We start from the raw sequence: 26,751 nt of genomic DNA, 5'->3' as shown, positions 1-26,751 counted from the left end.
GGGTGAGGAACTTGACGATTATTCTTTTGTCAACTGGGAGACAGTGGAGTTCACACAGGTGTTGTGTGATGTGGCTGTGGCGGGGGCTTTTTAAGACCAGTCTGGCTGCGAAGTTTAGAATGTTCTGTAACTTCCGGAGGAGTTTCTGGGTGATGCCAGCATACAGTGCATTGCCATAGTCCAGTCTGATGGCTTTGGCTGGGAAGGGAAGCAGAGATATGGGCCTGAAATTCTTGAAGTCCGCGGGGTCTGTGGAAGGCTTCTTCATCTGGGAGTTGATCTCGGCTTGTTTCCAGTCATCAGGGAAGGTGGCAGTTTCGATGGAGCAGTCGATGGTGTGGCATAGAACAGGTGTGATAGCTGCTCTGTGGCAGATGTGGTGCAGACAGTGATCTGATGGACCTCCAGAGTGGATTCTCTTCATGGTGTTAAGGGTGTCGTCTATTGTGAGTGGGGTCCAATTGAGCAGGATATGGTGGGGGGTGGTGGCGTTGGCTGCGGTGGCTGCGGAGGTGGTCGAATAGTTTTGGGCATCAAACCTGTCATAGATCTGCTTGATCTTGTGGTTAAAGAAGGTGCCGAATATGTTGCAGAGGTCTTGGGAGGGTTGGGACTTTTGTGGTCTCACTGATAGGCTTAACAAGTTCTTTAAGGAAGGCTAAGATTTCTTTGCTGTTGTGTGAGCTGCCATTGCTTCTGTCTTGAGGGCAGTTTTCTTCGTGGTTTTGATGAGGTGGTGGTGTGTGGTATTGGCTGCTTTGCAGTCAGCGTGGGCCTCCGGGGTTTTGTTGTTCCTCCATCTCATTTTGAGCCATCTACAGGTGCTTCAGGATTCTTGGATGGTGGGATGAACCAGCTTACTTTCTTGACATGTTTTCTGGGAGGTTTCTTGTGTGGAGGCAGGGTGTCAGAAGAGTTGGTGGTCCAGAGATGAAGGTAGCATGCTGCTGTGTTTGTATCCATGGAAGTCAGTGGCAGGTTCTGCTGAAGAAGGTGGTGAGATGTTCTTCAGTGACTTTGTTCCAGCTTCTGCGGGGGAAGCCGTGGGTTTGGTGAAGGAGAAATTAATGCTGTCATGGTCGGTTCAGAAGAGTTCGGTGGTGTGGCTAAAAAATGATGCTGTCGCTGGCAGTGTGTCATGGAGGTATTTAGCTGCTTGAGTCATATGTTGGCAAGGTTCTCTAGTAGGGATGAGGTGTTCTGGGCGTTTAGGTTGTCCAGGTGGACGCTGAAGTCACTGAGTAGAATGTAATTGGTGGATGCGAGGGCCTGGGGTGTGATTAAGTCCACGATGGCATTGGCGGAGCTAGCCCAAAGAAAGGTGGTCGGTAGATGAGGGTGTCGTAGAGCACGGTGTATGGGTTTGTCTGGATCAGAGAGGAGAGGTGCTCCATGAATTTTGCTGGTGAGAAAAGTGGCAAAAATAAAATGACAGCAGAAAAAAGGTAGAAGGACAAGATGTCTGAAAAAGAGGGAGAGAGGGCAGAACAGCAGCAGAGCAGGGACGTTCTACCACTGGCCCACCAGGGATGGGTGGAGGAGGGCCTTGAACTCACTATCCAGCACGGGTCAGTGGGTCAACAGGGCAGCAACAACTAGGTCGAGCAGCGCAGGAGGGAAGGAGGTCAATGACCAGGTCAGTGGGATTGCTCCTATCTCCATACAGTGGCCGCCATTAAGTAGTGTGGGGGTGCTGGTCAGCTGAGAAGCGGGAAGCAGGAAGCTGAAAATGCTGCTCTAGAAGTGAGTGGGCTGCAGGGGTCCGCAGCAGCACAAAAAAGGTTCAAGTGAAAGTGGAAAAGTGAAGAAGAGTAAAGAGAGAAAAGTGGCAACAAGAAAAGAACAGCAGAAAAAAGGTCGGAGAAGATGGGAAAGGAGTCCGAAAAAGATAGAGGGAGGGCAGAACAGCAGCAAAGCAAGGATGCTCTAGCACTGGACCACCTGGGATGAGGCACAGCTTGGAGCCTGCGGGTGGAGGAGGGTTTCAAACTCACTGCAAGGCAGCAACTATTTGGTAGAGCTGCGAGGGAGGGGAGCAGGTCACTGACCAGGTCAATGGGATTGTAAAGTCCATGTTACTCAAAGGCAAACATTCTATCTAGGCCACGGGTACTCATAGTACGGCTGCGGGCTGCCAGAGGCCCGGCAATCCGACCTTAGCAGCCCGCGAACCTTGCAGACATTGTACCTGTTTTTTACTTTTTTTTATTTTTGAAGAGTGTCAGCAAACACCGCCGTGGCAGCGTGGAGTCCAAGAGGCTCTGCTCTATGGGGACCGGCGATTCCAGCGATAGTCAGAGTGGAGATGCAAGGGTCCTAAGAGGTGAAATACAACTATACCTCAATACCAAGTAAATGGTCTTTTAAAGATTTGTGAAGTACAGAGGTAGGGAGCCATAGACATAGGTAAACAGAGGAAGGGATACAGAGGGAGGGAGACAGAGGGCCAGAGACGGAAGGATACAGAGGGTGACAGACAGAAGAAGGGAGACAGAGGGAGGGAGACAGACAGAGGGAGGAGGGTGACAAAGGGAAGGCGACAGAGGGAGGGAGACAGAGGGAGGCAGACAGACAGAGGGGGACAGAGGGAGGGAGACCGAGAGAGAGGGAGACAGAGGGAAGGAGACAGACTGAGGGAAACAGACAGGGAGGTAGACCGAGGAAGGAGGGCAATGGAGGTAGGGAGACAGAGGGATAGAGGAAGACAGAGGGAGGGAGACAGACGGAGACAGACAGTAGGAGGGAGAGAAAGGGAGACAGAGAGTGGGAGAGAGAGGGAGAGAAAGAGAGAGGGAGACAGAGAAAAGGAGACATAGGAAGGGAGACAGAGGGAAGGAGTTAGAGGGAGGCAGAGAGAGGAAGATAGAGGGTGACAAACAGAGGGAGGGCAACAGACAGAGGGAGGGAGACAGACAGAGGGAGGGAGACAGAAGGAGACAGAGGGAGACAGACAGAGGGAGGAGGATGACAGAGGGAAGGAGACAGAGGAAGCGAGACAGAGAGAGGGAGACAGAGGGAGGTAGACAGAATGAGGAGAGGGAGACAGAGAAAATGAGACATAGGAAGGGAGACAGAGGGAAGGAGTTAGAGGGAGGCAGAGAGAGGAAGATAGAGGGTGACAAACAGAGGGAGGGCAACGGACAGAGGGAGGGAGACAGACAGAGGGAGAAAGACAGAAGGAGACAGAGGGAGACAGACAGAGGGAGGAGGATGACAGAGGGAAGGAGACAGAGGAAGCGAGACAGAGAGAGGGAGACAGAGGGAGGTAGACAGACTGAGGGAGACAGAAAGAGACAGACAGATGGAGGGAGACAGAGGGAGAGAGAGGGAGCGAGAGAAAGGGAGACAGAGGAAGGGAGACAGAGAGAGGGAGCTAGACAGAGTGAGTGACACAGAGGGGGAGAGAGAGAGAGAGGGAGAAGGAGAGAGAGAGAGGGATAGAGAGAGGGAGGGAGACAGAGACAGAGGGAGGGAGACAGAGAGAGAGGGAGGGAGGGAGACAGTGAGAGGGAGGGAGAGAAAGAGAGAGGGAGGGAGACAGAGAGAGATAGAGAGAGAGATGTGTGTATGCCTGGTCTGGTGGCTCAGTGGATGATGGCGTCCGCTGCAGGGGCCTGTGTTCAACCTCATGGTCACAGTTTTTTTCTCTCTATTCCCGTCCCCCTCCCCCACTGACCCCACCCCCACCGGTGCAGCCCTCGGCCACAAACCACACTGTAAATTTGGCCCCGAGAGAAAGTTTGTGAGTACCCAGGATCTAGGCGACTGGCCCGAGGACAAATCAGAAAAATAAATATGACTTTGGCGTGGCAGAATTAAATCAGTACATGATGAATTATGGATAATAGGTCACACCTATGAACACTTGGGGCCTTGTGTATCAAGTTATTTTACAGTCACAAACATGAAATTTGAATAATAGCAGGGTGTGTAAAGCTATAATAAATGTTTCCTATTTCCAAAAGCCCGATTATTATTAGGAAAACTCTTTCAAACTCATAAAAGGATTTTTGTGTCCCTTTGAAAATTGCAAATAGGAAAGGGTGAGGGTCAGGGTGTCAGAGTAGCATCTCCATCCATTTTGCTATTCCAGAAGGGATTTTGTGGTTGGTGCCCACAATTGCAGTCCCAAATATTGACCTAGGTGGTATCTAATTTTCAAAAGGGAAGCTGTCCGCAGACGTCTGCATCTCCTAATGAAATTGTGTTAGTTGCCTCTAGGGTAGCAGTCAATTATCCAAACAACTACTGCTTGCTGCTCATTATGTGTTCCCAAATAGAAAACACTTTTCTTTGAAAGCAGTGATGGTCCCTTTAATAGAAAACGATTAATTTAAAAACAAAAATCCTAATGGGAAATGCAAATACATGGACTGAGATCTGCTGCCCCAGGTAGGCCTCCATCTCTGCTTTTACATATAATGACAGGGAGTCAAAATGTAACCTGACTAAATCATATGTATCATACTGGTCATCCTGAGACCCCGGGCGAATCAAGAATATGGTGGATGTTTGTCTTATTTAGCCTGTAGTTTTCCAAGATGTAAACCCTAATTATTGCTTCCCGTCCCCTCTATCCCAAACCCCTAATGCTCAATCTAGTGGCTTTTTCCGTATAGCCCATTTTTAAAATCAAATCACTTCGACAAGCTTAGGGGTGTCGAGAATTTCCATGCCAAGGGTATGTGACATTTCACCAGAACTATAGCCAACTTCAGAAATTGGAGTGAATTTTTGCTCCTTTTTGTAATGGAACCACATCTAAAAAACACTGCAATTACTCATGGGGAAGGAGACTATTTCTCCCACTCCTAAGCACTTCTCTCCAAAACTGGGACACTGCCAGACACAGCTACAGTCAAAGTGGTAAAAGTCTGCTACCTTTTCAGTACACCCAGCGCCTGGGGTAGAGGCATCTGAATATACTATGTCCTATGTTTTTTGGAGTTGTGTACTCCTGGCAAGTTAATTTTCTTACACGTTAATCTTAAATTAGAAAAGATTGTGTTCAAAATGCATAAGCATCTACACCATATGGTAGTTTATTTTTGTAGAAACTTTATCCATTAATATTTCAAAGCCACAACACATTCCATATGGATACATAGTTATTTTTACAGTGTGTCATAAACAACTAAAACAGGCATAACAATAGGGCACAAGAATTGTTAACATCCTTTGTATCCGGTCCCAGCCACCACTGCATTTTCAAAGTTGTAGGCTGCATGGTAAATTGCATTAACATGGGCATGCAGCTATCTTGGCGGCTACATATTTCACCCATTTCAACAGCACTGAATGATTTCAAAGTATGCAGGCAAATGAGCCTCCAGGGGGTGTTTGTGGGGTAGGAGGAGTTTACTCTCTCCATCTGAGCCAGTCTAGGAATAGAGCCCAGATATCTTGGGGTCTAGAGGCAAGGGACATGAGTTCCCAGAATGTAGACAGTTGTTTCTGACACAATGCAACATCTTTGATCCAGGAGTCAATGGATGGGCACTTGTGTCTCCCCCAGGGCATTGCTATTTTATTCTTGGCTAGTAATTACAGCATTGTGACTAGCCAGCAGTCAGCGCCATAGCCGAGGAGTCATGTGTGGTCAATGTCTACCCCTGTAATATCTTGCACTTTGTCAAACACTTTGACCGGGTATCTCGCTAGCAGCAGGCAGTACCATGCCAAGTGAAGAAATGTGGCATCTGGGAACTTACCTTTCCAACATTTGCTGTCTGCCCCAAGGCCCATGTCCAAAGCAGCAGAGGTGTTCTATGCAGTTGGTGTAGAACTTGAAGTGGATTAGCCTTAATCTGTAGTTGGGGACAGTAACTCCAATTGACCACATTAGTAGAGCCATTGTTCAGCTGTGACTGGGAATCTGAGATCGGAGTTCCAGGCCTTCAATGCCCCTGGGTAGATTATTAAGTGTGCTCGCTGTGTGGTAGTGTATAGGTGAGTGCTTAGTTTGCTTGGTGATGCTTCAGGCAATACATTTTCCAGTGCAGCAAGGGTAGGGGGTGGGCCCGGAAATGTTTTATGCAATTTTTTGCAAGTGGCCTGAAATTGGTAGCAGTGTACAGTGTCAGACATATTCGAGGGTGTCCATTGTCTGACTGGGGGGGTATAAATTCATCTTCTGGGTAGAGATCTGCAAATTTTCTGATGTGTAGGTTACTTGCCCACCTTATTGCACCACTAGATGTAGCATGGGGAAGTGGAGATTTTGTGCAAGCTGGATGAATGGGGTGTACAAATCGGAGAGGCCCGGTCTCTTCCTTAATCCATTCCATGCCCACCCCAAACTCTGCACAGTATTTACCTCCTTATTTGGATGTTTTTATTTCTGGTACAGTGCAGTGAAAAGCAGTAGTGGGACAGTACTGTCTCATTCTATAGCTACATGGGATTGGAATGGAATTGGGTATAGCCAATGGTGTAGAAATTTGGCTTGTGGTAGTGTAGTACTCTCAGCCTCCCCTGGCAAAGTGGTAGTGAAAAGAATTCCTAGGCTATTCTAGGTTGCTCTCCCGCCCAGACCAAGGCAATCATGTTGGATCTGAGTCACTTATAGAAGGCCGAGGTTAAGGTTATGGGCAGATTTACAAACAGATATAATAGCTTGGGCAGGACAACCATTTTTACAATTGCTAAATGACCGGCCATGGAGATAGGCAGTGTTGTCCAGATAGGTATTCTCTCCTCAATCCATGTTATCGCTCAGCCATAGTTTTCCTCCCATATTTCTTTCATGTCTCTATCGACCCAGACGCCTAGGTATTTAACTGGCCTGTCGGCCCACTGTAGTGGGTAGTCCAATATGAATGACTGTATAATGTCAGTAAGTGGAAGCAATGCGGACTTTCACCAGTTGATCAGAATCCCAGAGAGTTGATCACATTTTAACAGTTCTTGCATCATTGGGTTTCAATTGTCTATTTGGATTGCTAACGTAAAGTGTAATGTCGTCTGCATATAGGGATGCTACCAGTCCCCTGGTCACCAATCTCAGGCCTCTGTGCGCATGAGGTTGACGCAGGCTTGCAGTAAGAGGTTCCATTGCTGTGGCAAACAACAGGGTTGACAACGGGCACCCCTGTTGTGTGCCACGGGAATTTATGAATGTTGTGGACACTAGATTGTTAAATCTTATCTGTGCTGTGGGGCCTGTGTATAGCAGTTGTATCTGCAGTACAAAGTGTGTGCTGAGCCCAGTACAGGCCAGTAGTGCAAACACACACCACTACTCCAAGTTGTCAAATACCGTGGGGCATCCAGCAGGGCAGCGATTGCGGGCACCTGCAGGTGCAAGAAGTAAAGTACTGCACAAAGTGTGCACAGGTTGTGGAAGGTTGATCCACCAAGGATAAAGCTGGTATGGTCGGGTCGGACTATTAGAGGTAAGGGCAGCTGTAGTTGGGAGGCCAGTATTTTTGCGTCTATTTTATTATCCACATTTATCAGGGATATTGTGCGATATGACTTTCAGTTGTTTACAGGCTTGCCAAGCTTACGTATTGTAAATCATTAATGCCTCCAGCATTGATGGTGGGAGAGTACCCTTCTCTTGCTAGACTTGCACAATTTGGAGTATACGCCTTATAGTAGCCGTGCACTATAAAAGACTGATTTAACATAACATAACATAACATAACATAACATAGAAGCAGGTTGTAAGACCGTCTCACATGGGGCCTTATCACCTGGCATACCTTGGATCACTTGTATAATATCATCCTAGTTAATTGGGACATCCATATAATCTCTATGTGCCCTATGTAGCCTTACCAGCTCTATATTGTCCGAGTAGTCATTTAGTGTTTATGTTTCATGGGAGGACCAGGAAGTGTACAGTTTTGCCTAGAAATTTGTGATAACCTTGGAAGGGAGGCCGGGTCATGTATCAGATTACAGTCCTCGTCTAGTCGTTTCACACTTTAAGTGGAAGACTGTGATTTGTTTAGCATTGTAGCAACCTTTTTACCCAGTCTGTCCCCTTCCCCGTATCTGTGGGCCTTTGTGAACATACACAGGAAGCCTGTTTCTCTGTCTGCTTTTTCGTTGAAGGCCATTATCTTTTCTCTTAGGTGGCAAGAAGGCTGGGTGTGGTAGTCTGATAGTATGCATTTTCAGTGTCTTGTCTATCTTTCTCACTATTACTTAGTGCGCATCTTGTGTCTTTTATTACCCCTCCTGCTTGGCTAATCAGGCCCCTCCTGATCACCACCTTGAATGCCTTCCAGAGTGTTGCCAGGGATTGTACTGAGTGTTTATTAGTTATGAAGTAGGCGAGTCTTTCTTTGTGGATTTCCTATTTAAAGGCCATATCTACTTGGGCCTTCGGGGCAAGATTCCACATAAAGGTTCTCGGGGATGCCTGGATGAGCAACAATCTCAACAATACTGGTGCTTGATCTGACAATGTGTACGGTGTGTGTTTGATTTCTATAGTCCAGGAGGCAGCGTTTCTGGTCACCAGCCATAAGTCTAATTTAAACCACTCCTTGTGGCGCGAGGAGAGGCAGGTGCCCTCTAGTATGTCTTGGTGTGTTTGCCTCTAGATGTTAATGAGGCAGCTCTCCTCTATAATTGCCTGCAGATGGGCCATGACTTTGGGATGCAAGCAGCAGGTGGCACCCAATCTGCCTTTCTTATCATCTAGAATCGCATTGAATTCACCCCTAGATCAGTGTACCACTGCCTTTTTTTGTGACCTCGGTCCATACCCTGCAATACAATTCAGGGTAATCTGTGTTGGGGCCATATAAAGCCACCAGTGTGATGCCCTTCCCTCCGATGTGACCACCCACTATGACATATCTCTTTATGGATCTGACAGGGATGGTATTGTGGTCCAACCCAGATCTCTACTGGAGTAGTTTGAGTATGTTGCTGTATATGTATGACCTCAGCATCTGTAATCCATCCAAGACAGTGATTCAGTTGTAAAATGGGTTTCCCGTAGGAAGCACACATCAATTTTCTGCCAGAGTTAGTAGGACTGTACCAGACATGATTCAGACTACGAATATTGCAGGTAAGGAACGTGATTGATCTCGTCTTAGTTTATGTGCGGTCCATTTTAGACAGTCCCAGTGTCCTACTTGATGCTTTTGTGTCACCCAATTCCTGACCAGTGATAATGTTGATTGAGCTGGATGGGTGCCTGGACCTGCATTTCCCTCAAATAATACAACAAAACGTTTACCCAAAAAATAACTTCAAACACTACCCCCCACTCATCCACCCACACCAACACTCAATCAGGTTATTCCCCTGTACCCACCCGGCGCCCCAACAACATAACCGCATGCAAACACATGCGAAAGCGGAGATCTCCCTTGGGGGACTTCGTGTCACTGGTGAACTGCCCTAACACTACGGGCAAAGTGGCCAATCATATAGAGTGCCCGTTGGGCCCTTTGCTGTGTCCACTGTCAGTATAGTAGCATTCTAGAGAGGGGGATTACAACTATGTTTGCATATGTGAACCATCAGGGTCGGGCCAAGATGTTGACAGCTTACATTTTTATCAAGAAGTTTCTAAACCTCCATGACTTCCCTTATGTCAATATTATATTCTTTGGTCACTTTTCATTCTGTATTATGATCTCAATATAAATTGTAACTCTTTTTTATTCACACCGATCAATTTGCATATCCCTGTTATTTTTTCTTTATGCTATGCTAAACTTACTTATACAGTTAATTATCTTATTTCTCAGTTTTAGTTTGCTTTATACTATGTATTTTTGTTGTTGTATTTTCCTTTGTATTACTACCTTAATTTCACTCAATAAACTCACTTTTTGAATTTAAAAAAGAAGAGTCAACACCACAAATTATTATGTCAACATACATTGCTCATAGGCCGTGGCAGCTCCTCCGCTACCGCGAAGGAGTGTCACCCCACTTCTAATTCAGCAGTGCACTAGAGAAAAACAAAATGATAATAACATAAAGTTATTATAATTTTATTTTTTTATGCAGAGCTCCTAATCAGGTGGGGGCGGGGTAGGCTCTGTGATGCCAAGCAGAGAGAGGAGTGGTTTGCATCCCTCTTGGGCCATCCAAACAGTTGTGCACACTTGGCTTGTTCTCCATGGCGCTGTATTGTACAGCCCCGTGAAGAACATGTCCAGCATCCCCAGGCACTGCCTGAGTGTCTAAACAGGACTAGGAGAGTCTGGAAGCCGGAGTGCTTTCGGTGCCTCTTGCAGATCGTGAAGATGAGGACAGAGGAGAGACGTGAGGGGGCATGGTGGGGAAGGAAAACGTACGTTCATTTTTTTAATATTATTTCTATTGTAATCCATTCCACCCCCGCCTCACCACCCTTATTCCGAAGCAGCCGCCACTGCTCATAGGAACCTGGAAACACATCATTGTGCCCATATAGTTGCTTTATATAAAGATATGACATTTCTAATTTAGGGGGTCATTAGGATGGCGGGCCCGCCCGCCATCCTTGTGGTAATAGGGACCGCACGCCATAAGGGCGGGGGTCCCGTGGTGGGTATTAGGATGTGCCCACCACAGTGGCGGGCACATCCTGTATTTTCAGCATTGTGGCGGGCGGTGCTCTCTGCACCGCCCGCCTCAATGCTAAAAATGCATTTCTGCCTTTGCATTTACAAAGCGGCAGGCACCGCAGAGTGCCTGCCGCTTTGTCAATGCAAATAAAGGGGGTACCACAGGTACCCCCCGTGTGCACCCCCCTACTCTCCTTCACTCTGGGGCCCGCAGGGGGCCCCCAGAGTGAAGTCCGCCTGCCTTTCCGTGGCGGCATTGCCAAAAGCCCATCATAATATGGCTGGCGGTGTCTGATAGACACCGCCACCATATTATTCCTTTTCCGCCCCGGCCGCATACTAATATGGGGTGGGGGGAAACGAGAGTGGATGGCGGGCGGATTGCCCCCGCCAGGCTGGCAGTGGCCACCGCCAGCCTGACGGGGGCAATCCGCCCGCCATCATAATGGGCCCCTTAGTGTTCAAGCCTTTTCATTGAATGATGTGAAGCCTTATCATCTACGTATTTTCACATTGTACTAGTATTTATCTGATTCCCATACCTAACATTGTATTCATTATTTCCAGCATTTGATATTTATGATGGCTTAAATTCTGACTTAAATCAAGAAAATGGCAGTTATGTTTGATTTAATGTTGTTTTGCAGGCATTATTCTTTTGTTCTGAGATTTGAACTCATTTGGCCCCCGTATAAACCTACACAAGGCAATTTCAATGTGTACATACAATTGTTCTTGTTGCAATCTCTTTGTTGTCTTCATTTTATTTGGATGCCTTTGTGTGGACGAAGAACACAGTTTCTTTTAAAAACATTATTACAGTGCTCACAATTATTGCATGGGAAAGATTCCCATTCACATTTCTTGTGCAACAGGCTGAGCTTCGCTTCTTGTTAACATGTCTTGTGCTTGGAGCATTGAAACACAATCAAGGGGCTTTCCTCGTTTAAAACACCAAAATCTTTTTCAACCTGTAAAATTGACATCTTTTGTTGATGATGATGTAAATCACCATATTAATTATGCAATCTTTAGAAACAAACCTAAAACTGGACTTTGCATGTGGTGCTGACCTCTTTAGAAGTACTACTATGTTTTTGTACAAAAGTCCTTGATATGTGTTTGTGGGTAACCACTTTTATTAATTCTGGTGCATATTGGGTTCTATTTTATTGAGCTTCTGTTTGTCGAAGGTGATTCTCTTGAGATGTGAACTGAAAGTATGGAGAATTAGGATGAAAACTATGAAAGTGTAAGATGTTGCTATTATCAGTTAATTTATGAACAACTTTAATATGAATAGTTCCACCTTTGAGCTTTATCATCAGAACATCCACAAAAGCAATATGTGTGCTATTAATGTTGTGAAATAATTGGAACTGCTCTTATTCAGTTTAATAATATTATCAACTAGTGTTTCATAAATCTTTGTCATAGTGTAAGACTGTCATTTATATATCTTAAATAAATGATGAAACCATCTCTCATCTTGTATCCATGTGTTGGACATGGCATCTTTTAGCGTGTTTCCCATGTCTTTTTACTTTCTGACCTCCTGGTTTCGACTCTGAGTTTGCTGGTTTAGTGTCTCTGCGCACTTTCTCACTGCTGTTCAGGGTTAATGTGCAAGTGCTCCTGTTGTAAATTGTGTTATGGATTGGTGTTTCCATAATTGGCATATTTGATTTACTGGTAAGTCCCTTGCACAGTGCATTGAGCGTGCCATGGCCTGTAAATCAAATGCCTCTAGTGGGCCACCTACAGAAGTAGCGCAGTAAATGTAGCTCAGACTTGCCATTTCAGAGACTGCCCGCAATATGTAAACTCCCATATCCACCTGGCAAGTGCACCCACTTACCAGGCCCTAATCTTCCTTTGTCTTTCAGGTCAGTCCCTCCTAAGGTAGGCCCGGGGTACCCCTGTGGGTAGGGTGCTTTGTATGCTAAAGGTGGGACATGTACTGGTGTGTGTGACATGTCCTGGTGGTGAATTACATTGTATTTAGTTTTTCACCACTGCAAGGCTATCTGTCCCATAGGAAAGAATGGGAGTTTTACTTATACCATCTTACTAGCATACCTTCCCATTTGGACAAGAAAGGGAAATTGAGTTAAGTATGCCTGGACTCAGAATGTAAAAGTACATCTTTTGGTAAAGATGATTTCTATGTTATGTGTTTGAAAATACCACTGTTATAAAAAGTAGGTATTTTCTTGCTTAGCCATCCCGTATGCCTCTGCTGGGTTTGTGGATTGACTGTCTTGCTTGGAGTGACAGGGGATGGGGTTATGCATTCGCTTCAGACAGATACTGGAGAGTCAAGGTTTGTCCTGCCTTTCATGGATGAGTAAGGGCTGGGCTGACTAGACCTGGGCTGCAATTAGACTAGTGGAAGGAGAGTTCATTGCACCTGAATGGGCCTGGTCTGCTTTAGACAATGCTGTCTCCACCTACTACCGTAAATCTGGGTCAGAGAGGACCAAACTGGTTTGGATTAAGCACATACACTCTCTGCCCGAGTGAACAAAGGAATTTTGAGAATAAATATTGGGGCCCAGATCATTTGAACCCACTGGATTCAAGGAACCTACCAAGAAAAAGAGCTGTAAGAGCTATCAGGAGGAGACTTGCCTCTTTGCTGTTTGGTTGCTTTGTTGGGTTGGCCTGCAGTTGCTGCTTCTGCATTGGGCAGTGAAAGGACGGGACTGAACTTTCTTTACTTGTGCTGATTATCTCCAAAGGCTTGATGTAGAGCTCTCCTCCCGTTCTGAAGTCTCAAGGACTGTAAAGACTTCACCAACTACTGGATACCGCTTCTGGGACCTGGTACCTCTGTTGCAGTTGCCACAGAGAAGGAAAAAAGAACCAACCCCCTCACCAACTCCACTGCTGCCTCTGTGTCCTAAAGGCTCCAGGATGGCACTGCCACATTTTGCACAGCAAAACATGGTCTCACTGATTACCAACGCCACCACCACCGAGATGCTGTTTGCACCATGACCTATGAGCACCGCACTCCACACTGCCTCACTTTGCCGGACTGGTCTCCCCGGCAACGTCGCTGCCTACTGACTTCGACACCCTTGACCGCATCGTGGTTGCGGCAGCGCTCGTAAGTTTCAAAACGGGCTGCCTCGTTCCCCACAGCGGTCTGGGCCAACCGACGCCTGCACTGCAACTTGCCAGAACCGGATTGAGCACCGCCTTGCCTGGCACCGTAAGCCTTGGTCTCACTGACGCTGTCTGGACGATCTTTACCGAGCCGCTGCCTGCACCGCATCGTGAGGGCACTGCACCCTGCACCACTTCCATTTTGCAACACAACCACAACGGTTGCTACAACCGGCTCGCACCAGCTTGTCAGCCGCAATGAGAAAGGTACCGTTCACGAGTCTGTCAATGCATCTGCTGCCCCGTACTGACGAGGAAGTGTTAGATTCTGTTGTTCTCACCATCGCTGTAGCCCTGGACAGAGCTGCTGACTCAAAGTAACTGTGTATTTGAGGTATTTCTGCAATTTTAAGTATATTTTGCAAAGCATATATTTTTTCAGTACTATATGTTGGGTTCTTATTGTTTTTGGTCTTTTTTAGAATATATAAGATATTGGATATTTTTGTGACTTGTGTGGTGTATTTTTGTAGTGTTTTCACTGTATTACTGTTGGTTATGTGCCAATGGTGTACCCACTGCCTCTGAGATAAGCCTGAAGGTTCATGGCAAGCTACCAAGGGGGTGAGTAGGGATTATTTTAGGAGTGTAACTCCCTTCTTCTGACTAGGAAGAACGGTACTTACTTGGACAAAGGTGCAAGCCCTTGCCAACTGGAGACCCCATTTCTAACACGATGTAAATGCATTCTTCTTCAAATTTGGTCTTGAAGAGGTTAACATAACTTGGGGGTCCAAATAATTAAAAGATGTTGCATTTATTTCATAATGATGGCTTTATACCAAATGAAAGAATTGCGATATAGAGCACAATTTATTGTTTCAATTAGAAACACTTTTGCTAGCTCTGATTTGCTTGATTTATAATGATGCTCCTTCAACAGATTCATGCTCATACAGTTGGGATTGACATCTCTTGCACATAGCCAAAGCTTATCCATGTTAGGCATTTCCAAACCTGAGATTGCATTGGAAAAGTCTGTGGGATCCCATAGGTGTGATTTCATGTTCTGCACATTGTGTTGAAGATATTCATCTAAATATCTACTCATTGGTTCATGGATAGAGCCACACCCAGATGCTGTAGGGCAGAACATTCTCAGCTGGTTCTGCTCAATTTCCACACATGGATGTGTAGATTCCAATAAAGTACCCTTGACTGTCGCTCGAGACAGGTGGAAAGGAGGGCAGATGCCCTGACTTAGTCATTTGGAATACCAACTCTCTGATCCGTATTTAGGGTTGTCAGGGTGAGCTGAGCCCAGTCCCTCCTTAGTTTCTTCAGAGCTCAGGGAAGCAGTAGCAGAGGTGGAATCCCACAAGGGAAGGTGTAGTACACCAGAAGGTAGAATGCATTGTTCCATAAAAATGTGCTGCTTTCAGTGGGGAAGGCACCTTTTGAAGATTGTTGGTTGTTTTGTTTAAATTTCTTGGTCCCAGGCTGACTCAGACACTTCCACCTCAGCTGAACTCATTAGACAGCTAACCACTTGGGACAGTTACAGTTTCAAGTGTATTTCTGTCTTGTAGCTGGCTCCTCTCGGCACTCACCTAGCCCATTGTCGGCATCAGAGTTGGCAATCCTGCCTGAATCGGTACCTGTAATAGCATTTAATTTGGGAATTAGCAATACATTTCTCAATAGTAAGTAAAAGTAATTCAAGAGAGTCAGCATAGAGTTGGGTCAGAATAAGTCTGATTCCAAGCTGGCAGCCAGCACCAAATATTGTTAGGCATGATGACTTAAATAGATTCTGCCTCAAAAAGAGTGTTCCAAAAGTTCTAACACATCTGCCAAAAATATCTATTGTATAGGGATTTAGACATAGAGGCATAGAGGCCACACACATATTCTGTGGTGTGAGATGACAAAATAGGGATGAACGAGCAATGTATCATTCTAGTAAACCAATCATTATTCTATGATACATCCAATACATATGGGAACACCAACTATTTGCATATTGTTGAATGAGGTGTACATAGAAAATGAAGGAAATGACCTGATGTTTGTATGATGTGCAAATGGACCATATAACTAATGAATGGTCCCAGGAAAAGACTCATGCAAAGGACCTTGAAAGATACAAAGATAGAAACATCCTGAACATGCCTTCTCAAGAGAAACACAAATTAATCTAGGTATGTCCAGCTACATTAACAAGACCATGAAGGAACCTTCTTTTTTTAAATTTTCTGACAAATAAAAGTGCACATTTCTTTCTGTAAACATGAATAGACATCTGTTCATGCTGTTTAATGCCTAGTCATGCTAACTAAACAACATCTACATTAGGGATTATTTTCTTATTAGTAAAAACAACTCCTTTCAAGCAAATAACTTCCAAAAGCTTAAAGATTAATGCCACACACATTATGTTAGATGTAAATCTAGTTAATACAGTTAGTAGTATTTTGAGTAAACCATCACCATTCTTATTTATCCATTCATTTTCAAATCCTTTGCCAGTTTCACGGAAACATTCAACAACTGTCCACCACACATCTGTTTCTCCCAAAGAATGAACTTCACACAAATGGTTTATTATCAATCTACCTTTCATGTTCATGAAGTTATCTGTCACAAATATACAGCACTGCAGAACCTTAGTCACACAACATACACACCACCTTTTTTTCCAAAAGCATATCTAAAGCAAGGCTATTCTGAAGCACCATTCCATGAATGGCAACCATTTCTTCTTTAATGTTAGTTAACCGCCACAGATTCTACTAATGTGGACTACTTTTTAATCTTAACTTCATTCAAAGCCAGACCAATACCAATACATCATATAAATCCAAAATAGACCACCCTTTTCACGGTTCACTCTTTTACCTTACTTGCAGACTGAAGTCGCCCACTGCCAGCTGCATCGGAAAATAGCCTTGGGGAACCACGGAGCCGGCAGCTGATCCGCTGAGAAACCACCCGCTTGTCTCCCGCTGACCGACGCTCAATCACCAGCTGGAGCGAGGCAGTCGGTTGAGACGAGCCCGAGGTGGACCACAACCCCCAGAGGGCTGTGCGGTGTGCCGCGTTACCGCTCTGCGCCAGGAGGCGCTTAAAAGTGTCATCATCCCCAGTGTGGAGGGGGAAACCTTACTTGCAGACTGAAGTCGCCCACTGCCAGCTGCATCGGAAAATAGCCTTGGGGAACCACGGAGCCGGCAGCTGATCCGCTGAGAAACCACCCGCTTGTCTCCCGCTGACCGACGCTCAATCACCAGCTGGAGCGAGGCAGTCGTTGAGACGAGCGCGAGGCGGACCACAACCCCCAGAGGGCTGTGCGGTGTGCCGCGTTACCGCTCTGCGCCAGGAGGCGCTTAAAAGTGTCATCCTCCCCTGTGTGGAGGGGGAAACCTTACTTGCAGACTGAAGTCGCCCACTGCCAGCTGCATCGGAAAATAGCCTTGGGGAACCACGGAGCCGGCAGCTGATCCGCTGAGAAACCACCCGCTTTTCTCCCGCTGACCGACGCTCAATCACCAACTGGAGCGAGGCAGTCGGTTGAGACGAGCACGAGGCGGACCACAACCCCCAGAGGGCTGTGCGGTGTGCCGCGTTACCGCTCTGCGCCAGGAGGCGCTTAAAAGTGTCATCATCCCCGTCTCGCGGGACGCGAGCGGGACGCCCGGTGCGAAGCCCGGGCAAAGGGCGGGCCCTCTACGGCCCTCCAAGGCCAGACAAGGCTGGGCCGGGCCACGCTATTAACAACTGCTGGCCTGCATCGAATTTCTGCACACAAGGTACAGTTGGGCCTTCTTGGGTGGCATAGGACTTTTCATACTCTACCCTCTCCAGTCCTAACTTTACAAGCTACCACCAGACTTATATCATAAAGAGGACGCCAAGTTAAAATATGAGGAGAGGATCCAAAATAAGTAAAATGCCCACCTTAAGATCAAATACCAGACAGAAAGGTGACAACCCACAGTCGCAGCCTCTCCCTACCTTAACAGCGATAGACAAAATGCTGCAACAAACAATTGGGGTAGTGGCTACAGCCATTGAGAACACAGAAAGGCGACTCTCGCTAGTACCCACTGTAGCTATCCACGACACAGAGGAGGGCCAGGTGATATCCTTAATAGATAACCCAGACACCAGCTTTTCCCTAACCTCCTCGTATGTAGAACTCCCTTGTGCACAGCCTATTCCAAACATTCCAAACAACACGCCCGGAGTCACAGATCTCACAAATTTAGAGCAGTCACCACGAGTGATTACACAAATGAGCAACCCAGGCAAGCCTGCCCAAAAGTCTAGGAAAAAGAGTGCTTGTAAACCAAATAACAAAAAGGGGGGCAAAGAGAACTCTAAGGCCAATCACAATCTGATAACCCCGATGGTTGGCACCACATCTGGCATACCCTGCTGGGTAGCCAATATGGTGGCAGACCTCAAGGCAGAACTAGAAGCGTCCATCCGGACACAGCTTAAACCCCTAATGGCCAAATTGGACATCCTAACATCTGTCATAAACAACAAGGTGATAGGACCAACTAGACAGGTGCCCCAAGTATCAACTACAGCCTCAGTTAATCCTAATAACTCTGGATCCGGGGTTGAAGAGAATACAAGCAAGGGAATTACAACTTCTTCTCTAAATACCAGCAAATCAACTAATAATACAGTCCCACAAATCAGCATGCCGGCGAAAACCAACTCACACCCAACGACTAACACAAAGAGTGTAGTACCACAGGAAAATAAAAACCAAGGGAAAAGCTCCATGTCAGTAGCTAAGGCAAGCCAAAGCAAAGATAACATTGGAAACACCACCCAACCTAAAACTAACAACCCTTTAGGAACCCCTAGAGAAAAATCTGGAGGGCGGTTCCACTCTATTAATCTACCACCAGAAGCACTACCGTATGTAGTGGTGCTACAGGAGTACCTCCCCTAAAAGACGGAAAAAGAGAACATGAAGGGGAGTTAAGGAACAAATGCGTACAATGGCTAAGGACCAATAAACCATTGCCCTTACACATGTCTGGGGAAATAGTATCTGTTAGAAGGGGGCAGTGGATAGGAAATGGTGCAAAAACGATAGCAGGGGATGTAATCGCAATTAACTTCAGGGACACTTCGGTAGTCACCCATATATGTAATTCCCCCTCGATGGGACAACAAACAAACATATACCCCCTACCTCTATCATATTTCTATCCCTTGCATCCAAAACATGGACTGCCGTACACAAATAGGGCACGAGTAAACATGGCCCCACACCCCATGCAGTTCCATAGAGCAGAAAATTGGCAGGCCCCTTGGCAGGCACCACCCTTCTTGGACCCAATAGTCGCAATGCATGCACACTGGAATAGGTTTTTTCACCTTGGACAATGTTGATTGACTCCAACTAAATAGGGAACTCAATCCAAGTCTGACGAAGGACAGCGCTACGAAAAGCAGGCAAAAACTAGGCTACTCGCCTCCTACCATCTTAACAGACCAAAGAAGTGCACCTATTGTATCCATGGATGATCACCCATTAGTGAACACTAATGATAATTTAAAGTCTGGACATAACATCGCGTCCTGGGAAGGTTCTTCCCTAAACAAAATGGGCACCTCAGTGACATTGGGAGAGGTTCCAGCCAGCCACTCCATGACCGCTGGCAAACAAAAAGAGGAGTTTGAGCAAGGCATAATAATCTTATCATGGAATATAGCAGGGATAGCAGCCAAACACAATGTGAAGGAGTGCAGAGAGTTTGTAACCAATTTCCACATCATCTGCCTACAGGAAACCTGGACTGTTGACCACAGTCAATTTCCACTAGACGGGTTTAAAGGTTTTGGGGTCCCCGCAGTAAAAGCACCATCTGGAAGAGCTATGGGTGGACTAATCATATATATGGACCTTCGCATCCAGGGGCACTGGTCAAACCTAAACTGTGCCTCCAAAAATATGCAAGCTATCGGCTTTTCACACAAAGGTCTAAAAATCATCCTGATAAACTGGTACAACTCGGTGGGCACACGGAATAAAAATAATACCTTGAAAGAACTGGATGAATATTTTGAAAATCTATCTTCATCTAACCACGCCAAGGGTGTACCATACACGATTTTAGCAGGGGATTTCAACTGTCACCTTTGCGAAAAATTAAGACCCATAAATAAGGATTGGTCAAGGTGCACGGAGGAAAAGGGGCCCCACTTTGCCCACACCATCGAAGGAAAGGAGATGGAGAACTTCACCAAGAGGCATCATTTATCTCCCATAATGGACCTGATAAAGATAGATAATAAGAAGGAACCTAACCCAACGTACAAAGGAAGAGGCTGTCACTCCTATATAGACTTTATCATGGTGTCCCCAACACTCAAAAAATGGATCACAAACTTTGATATCACTCTGAGCCCCTTCAGTGACCATAACCCACTGAAGATGAACCTTATATGCATGAACCTCAGAGAAGGAGTGGGTGCACCTGAAGCCTTAGAACAGGTAACGGCACAGGGGAGAAGGCTTAAATGGGCCAAGATAGATGGAGACAAATTCTATCTTGACCTTGTGACAAAGGGACAAGAACAATTAAAGATATGCCTGGATGAAAACGTGACCGGTCCAACTGTAGTTAGAGCATTTGAAGAAATTGCTAAACTTGTAGACAACCTACTGAAATCCTCACCCCGAACAGGACCTAAACAGCCCCTGATCCCACGTTGGTTTGACCACGATTGCACCAAGGCATTGAAAGACCTAAAAAAAAGCCTCACGGAACAACCGAAAGATAAAGCCAAGATTGCAGGGAAGAGAGCCATTTATAAAAAAACTCTGAAAATACGTAAAAAATCCCTGCAACATCGAGCATGGGAGGATTTAAGGGAAGCAGCAGAGCGAGGCGATATGTCGGCTTTCTGGAGAACCATAAATGACCCATGTTTTAAAGACCCAAGAGGGCCGGACATAATAAACACCATTCTCCCTGAGCAATGGCGCAATCACTTTTGTGGTCTCTATAATCACACGGGGGCCACACCACAAGAAAAAGGGACAAAACCACCTACACCTACAGGTCTAATGTTTTCGTTAAAAGAAACAAAATCAGCCATTCAAGGGCTGTCAAAAAATAAAGCTCCTGGACCCGACGGCATCCCCCCCGATCTCTACCTGAGCAACATTGAACTGTGGGCACCAGTTCTCACCAGGGTCTTGAACGAGGCAGTAGTGGCAGGACTGCCTCGCTCCTGGTCCTCCGCAACCATTGTCCCCATCTACAAAAAGGGCAGTCGGGACGACCCCCAATGTTACCGCCCAATCTCTCTGATAGATGTTACGGCAAAAGTTTTGTGACGTGTAATTTTAAATCGTCTGCAAACCTGGGCAGAGGACCATCATATTTTAACTGATGTACAGTACGGATTCAGAGAAGGGAGATCCACAACAGATCAATCCCTAAACCTATATCTCCTCACCGCTAAATACACCATCGCAGCCAAGGGGACTATTTATATGGGTTTTATGGATCTCTCAGCGGCCTTTGATCTCGTCAGCAGACAGAAATTATGGGCCCTGATGATCTCCATGGGGGTGGATCATGAAGTAGTAGACATCTTACAGGCACTACACTGGGAGACTACGGCTACAGTCCGTTACAATAACGAAGGGATGAAGACTGAACCGTTTCCCTGCACAAGTGGAGTGCGGCAGGGCTGCATTTTAGCGCCATTTCTATTCTCTTTGTACATAAATAACCTGGACAAAGAACTCATGGAATTGGGAGTGGATTGCCCTAAGATCGGCCAGCGTTCGGTACCCGTCCTCCTCTATGCGGACGACGCTGTGCTGCTAGCCCGTACGCCACTGGGACTGCAAAAATTATTTGATGGGTTTGTAAATGTCATGAATTCTTTGGACCTTTCAGCAAACCTAGAAAAATCTTTTGTTATGACCACAGGCCGGAATCCAAAAAACACCTTCTCGTACAGCATAGGTAGCCACAAGCTGGGAACAGTTAAGACATTTTCCTACCTTGGTGTCCTCTTTGACGAGAAATTAGAATTCAAAAATCTGGCGGAAAAACATGCATCCAAATTGGTGGCCTCAACGGGTGCTATAATGGCATTCGGAAGGAGGCTAGGCAGGTGGTCACCGGAACAGATATTAAACCTATATAAATCTCATGCAAAGGACCTTGAAAGATACAAAGATAGAAATATCCTGAACATGCCTTCTCAAGAGAAACACAAATTAATCTAGGTATGTCCAGCTGCATTAACAAGACCATGAAGGAACCTTCTTTTTTTTAATTTTCTGACAAATAAAAGTGCACATTTCTTTCTGTAAACATGAATAGACATCTGTTCATGCTGTTTAATGCCTAGTCATGCTAACTAAACGACATCTACATTAGGGATTCTTTTCTTATTAGTAAAAACAACTCCTTTCAAGCAAATAACTTCCAAAAGCTTAAAGATTAATGCCACACACATTATGTTAGATGTTAATCTAGTTAATACAGTTAGTAGTATTTTGAGTAAACCATCACCATTCTCATTTATCCATTCATTTTCAAATCCTTTGCCAGTTTCACGGAAACATTCAACAACTGTCCACCACACATCTGTTTCTCCCAAAGAATGAACTTCACACAAATGGTTTATTATCAATCTACCTTTCATGTTCATGAAGTTATCTGTCACAAATATACAGCACTGCAGAACCTTATTCACACAACATACACACCACCTTTTTTTCCAAAAGCATATCTAAAGCAAGGCTATTCTGAAGCACCATTCCATGAATGACAACCATTTCTTCTTTAATGTTAGTTAACCGCCACCGATTCTACTAATGTGGACTACTTTCTAATCTTAACTTCATTCAAAGCCAGACCAATACCAATACATCATATAAATCCTAAATAGACCACCCTTTTCACGGTTCACTCTTTTATAATTGATTTAATTTATTTCATTCAACCTATACGGTACATCATTAGGGAATTCCAAAATTAAAAAACAAGATCCTAACCACATTCTTGCAATGTTAAAATAAGCTGTTTTGATTTAAATGTGATAAATATGTTTATGTGCAGAGTGTTGATTATAAACTGTAAAATTATTACTAGACACACTTATGAATTCCAATCATAGCTGAAGTATTTCATCTATAACGCATTGTTGGCAAATGTTCCCAAAGCTCCTTTGAAATCATCGCAAATTCACTCTACCTCGTATAGCGGATGGAGTATCCTCAGGCTCTCCCCTTGATGTGCTTCCGCACAAATTTTGGAAGCTGTTCAGGGATGAACTCTTTCCTCCTCTTCACGCAATTTGCTGTCAGTCCCTTGGCTCTGCCCTGGTCCCGGATAGCTGGAAGCTTGCGGTAGTTTCCCCGCTGCTGAAGAAGGAATCGCTGGACCCCCTGTGCCCAGCAAATTACAGACCTATATCATTGCTCCCCTTTCCGATTAAATTCTTGGAAAAACTGGTCACAAAACATCTGTCCAGTTTCTTGGAGACTAATGATTGTCTGGATGCGGCGCAGTTCGGTTTTAGACCAGACCATGGAACTGAATCAGCTTTGGTGACTGTTTTGAATGACCTTCGTTCGCGTGCCGGCCAAGGTCGAGCGGCATTTCTAGTGCTGCTCGACATGTCGGCAGCGTTCGATACGGTCAGCCATGGCATCTTGATCAGGAGACTGGAGGAGGCTGGAGTGTCGGGCCTGGCCCTGGATTGGCTGGTTTCGTACCTTGCCAACAGACATCAGGTAGTTGCCCTGCCTCCCTTTAAGTCTACCATCAAAAGGGTTGAGCAGGGCGTACCCCAGGGCTCGGCCGTCAGTCCCATCCTTTTTAACCTCTACCTCCGCCCCCTGATCAAGCTTATTAAATCTTTTGGCATTGCAGTCACCAACTACGGCGACGACACACAACTTATCTTCTCCTTTGAGGGTAAGAATGCAGTGTCACAGGAGACCTTCCATCATTGTATGGCCACCATGGCGGAATGGCTGGGCAATAATTCCTTACAGTTCAACATCTCTAAAACTGAGGTGCTCCACTGCTCAGCAGATCGTATCCCCCGACCTCTTCCGCAAGACTTTTGGCCCTCATCCTTTCAGGGCACGGTATTGGCGGCTGACTCCGTTCGAAATCTGGGAGTGACGATGGAACCCAATCTACAACTGGATGGTTTCGTAAATAAAACAGTGTCCACCTGTATGGTGCTGTTGCGCACCTTGCGGAAGATCCTCCCCCTGCTCCCGACCCACACTAGACCAGAAGTGGTGCGGAGCATCATCTTAAGCAGACTTGATTACTGCAGCGCACTGCTTCTGGGGGCCCCGCCATCTTGTTGGGCAAACTGCAGCGGGTTCAGAATTTTGCTGCAAAATTGGCACTCTCCCGCCGGCGCCTTGATTCTTCTTCAGATGCAATTAAGGATCTCCATTGACTGCCTGTTCCCCAGCATGTTGAATTCAAAGCTTTGTGCTTGGTTTTTCGGGCTCTTCAAGGTCTGGGACGGATTCCTTTGCAGGAGTTGTTCTCCTGGTACACCCCTACCAGATCTCTTCGCACCGCCTCAGCCTACGTAGTGGCAGTTCCCAAGATCCGGAGGATACGGATGGGTGGCCGCTCCTTTGGCTACACGGCATCCAGGTTATGGAATGCGCTGCCACTGTCTCTTCGAAGTTTGGGAGACCTTTCTTCTTTCAAAAAGGGACTAAAAACTCACCTCTTCCCAAGGACACTGTAGTTGGCTGTTAAAGTAATGTTTGTGTGTTCAGGTCTTAAAAGATCAAAGCGCCAGGATACCCGTTGGGTGACAGCTGCGCTTCATAAGTGTGCCATACAATACAATACATACAATACAATATCACTTCTCTGATGCCTCTCTAATCTTAAAAAAAAACCTTTGTAAATGTGCATGGGTTATGTGGATTACATTGAGCAAGCACACATACACTGGCACTTCACTTTCAGATATATGTAGGCTACAATAAGAGTGAATCTTTCATTAAGTACCAAAGCAATGGTGCACAGACAAAATATCGACTCCAAAATATCGAATGGACAAAATATCGAGTTAAAAATATCGACAATAATAAAATATCGATAACAAAAATATCGTTGGTCAAAATATCGAATAAAATAATGTTAAAAAATATCGAGTACAAAAATATTGACTCAAAAAAATTGACAAGAGAAAATATCCATAAATAGTCAAAGTTCAAAATATTGATAATATGTAGAAAAAAGGTTAAAAAAATAGTTTTTATTAATAGTAATATAAATTGTAGTTAATGTTTAGGAGCGGGATGTTGGGTTAATAGGGGATAAGGGTGGGGAGTAATTTAATATTAATCAATTAATTAATATATGTTTGTAAATATTTTTAATTAATAATTGATTGGTAATTAATTAATATTAATTAGTTAATTAATTAATATAATTTTGTACATATTTTTAATTAGTAATTAATTGGTAATTAAATAAAATAATTAGTTTACATTAATTAGAGTAATTTATTTATATATATAATTTTTAGTTATTGTTAATTAATTAATTGGGAAAAAATAATATTCATTATTAAATTAAATTAATTACAGATAATGTGCTAATATATTTACTTTATTGTTATTGTTAATTAACAATGAATTGGTAATTAAATAATATTAATTAATTTTGGGTAAAGGAGTATTTTTAGGGTTTAGGGTCAGTTTTGGTTTTTTGGGTAAAGGGGTATTTTTAGGGTTCAGGGTCAGTTTTCAGTTTTTGGGTAAAGGGGTATTTTTAGGGTTCAGGGTCAGTTTTCAGTTTTTGGGTAAAGGGGTATTTTTAGGGTTCAGGGTCAGTTTTCAGTTCTTGGGTAAAGGGGTATTTTTTGGGTTCAGGGTCAGTTTTCAGTTTTTGGGTAAAGGGGTATTTTTAGGGTTCAGGGTCAGTTTTGGGTTTTTGGGTAAAGGGGTATTTTTAGGGTTCAGGGTCAGTTTTCAGTTCTTGGGTAAAGGGGTATTTTTGGGTTCTGGGTCAGTTTTCCCTACTGTTGCACCCACTGGAGTGGGAATAGTAATTTTAACCCCTACGCTATCCAACGCTTTCCCTACTGTTGCACCCACTGGAGTTGGAATAGTAATCTTAACCCCTACGCCATCCAATGCTTTCCCTACGCTTGCACACAAATACTTGTATTGCAAGCCAACACCTCACAGTGTTGGTGCTATATTACATGCACTCCAAGAACTGGGTCTGATGCCTTGGATTGCCACCTGGCAACTATTCTACAATCAAGGCTTGTATGTCAAGCTTGGTAACAAATATATATTTATCTCCATTTTGAAACAAATTTTTAAAACATCAAATACAATTAGCAGTCATTGTAAACATATTTCAGAGCAGTTTAAATGATTTTTCAAACAAACAAAGGGAGTTTTTCAAGTTTATAGGAATGTAGATGGTCTGAATCCTCAAGTCTGTATATATGTATAAGGTATTTGTATAGCGCAACTTAGTCAACACATTCCGAAGTCAATAAACATGGATAAATTGATGGTAGTTTCCTTTGGAAAGGATACCAGCTGTCTTTCTGTAAAACTGCTTAATGCCTCTTGGTGCCTGCACTTTCTTCGGTTTGAGATTGTAGTGCATCTGCTGTGCGTTGTTTTCAACAGATGTGTTCCTGAAGTTCTGGAACCATTTTTACAGTAGGGATGCTGACATCAATGTTACATCAGTGACGTCACAGGAGTAGTGCAAAACCCAAGCGTTACACAGAACACGTGTAGCACATGAGCCAGGCCATGTAGTGGGGTGTGGTAAGGGATGGCATGTGCCCAGTGATACATTTTAAAGTGCCCTGTTCTGACTATAGAACTATAGCAGGGTGTGGTACCCCCACCTTGCCAATTACTGAGAGCACATTTTCAATTCAATTAGCTTCTTGAAATGGCCAACACATTTGCAGCAGGTTTGCAGTTTTACTTCTAAACATGTATAGAGTGCTCAAAACATATATATAGTGCACAAACGATAACTTCTGGAAATCAGAGCGTTGCAAATTTCTCCCACCTTTCAGTCAGTGCAAGAATTAG

Source organism: Lissotriton vulgaris, chromosome 7, assembly GCF_964263255.1.
Source record: "Lissotriton vulgaris chromosome 7, aLisVul1.2, whole genome shotgun sequence".
Taxonomy (NCBI): Eukaryota; Metazoa; Chordata; class Amphibia; order Caudata; family Salamandridae; genus Lissotriton; species Lissotriton vulgaris.
Note: the sequence above shows the minus strand (reverse complement) of the source record.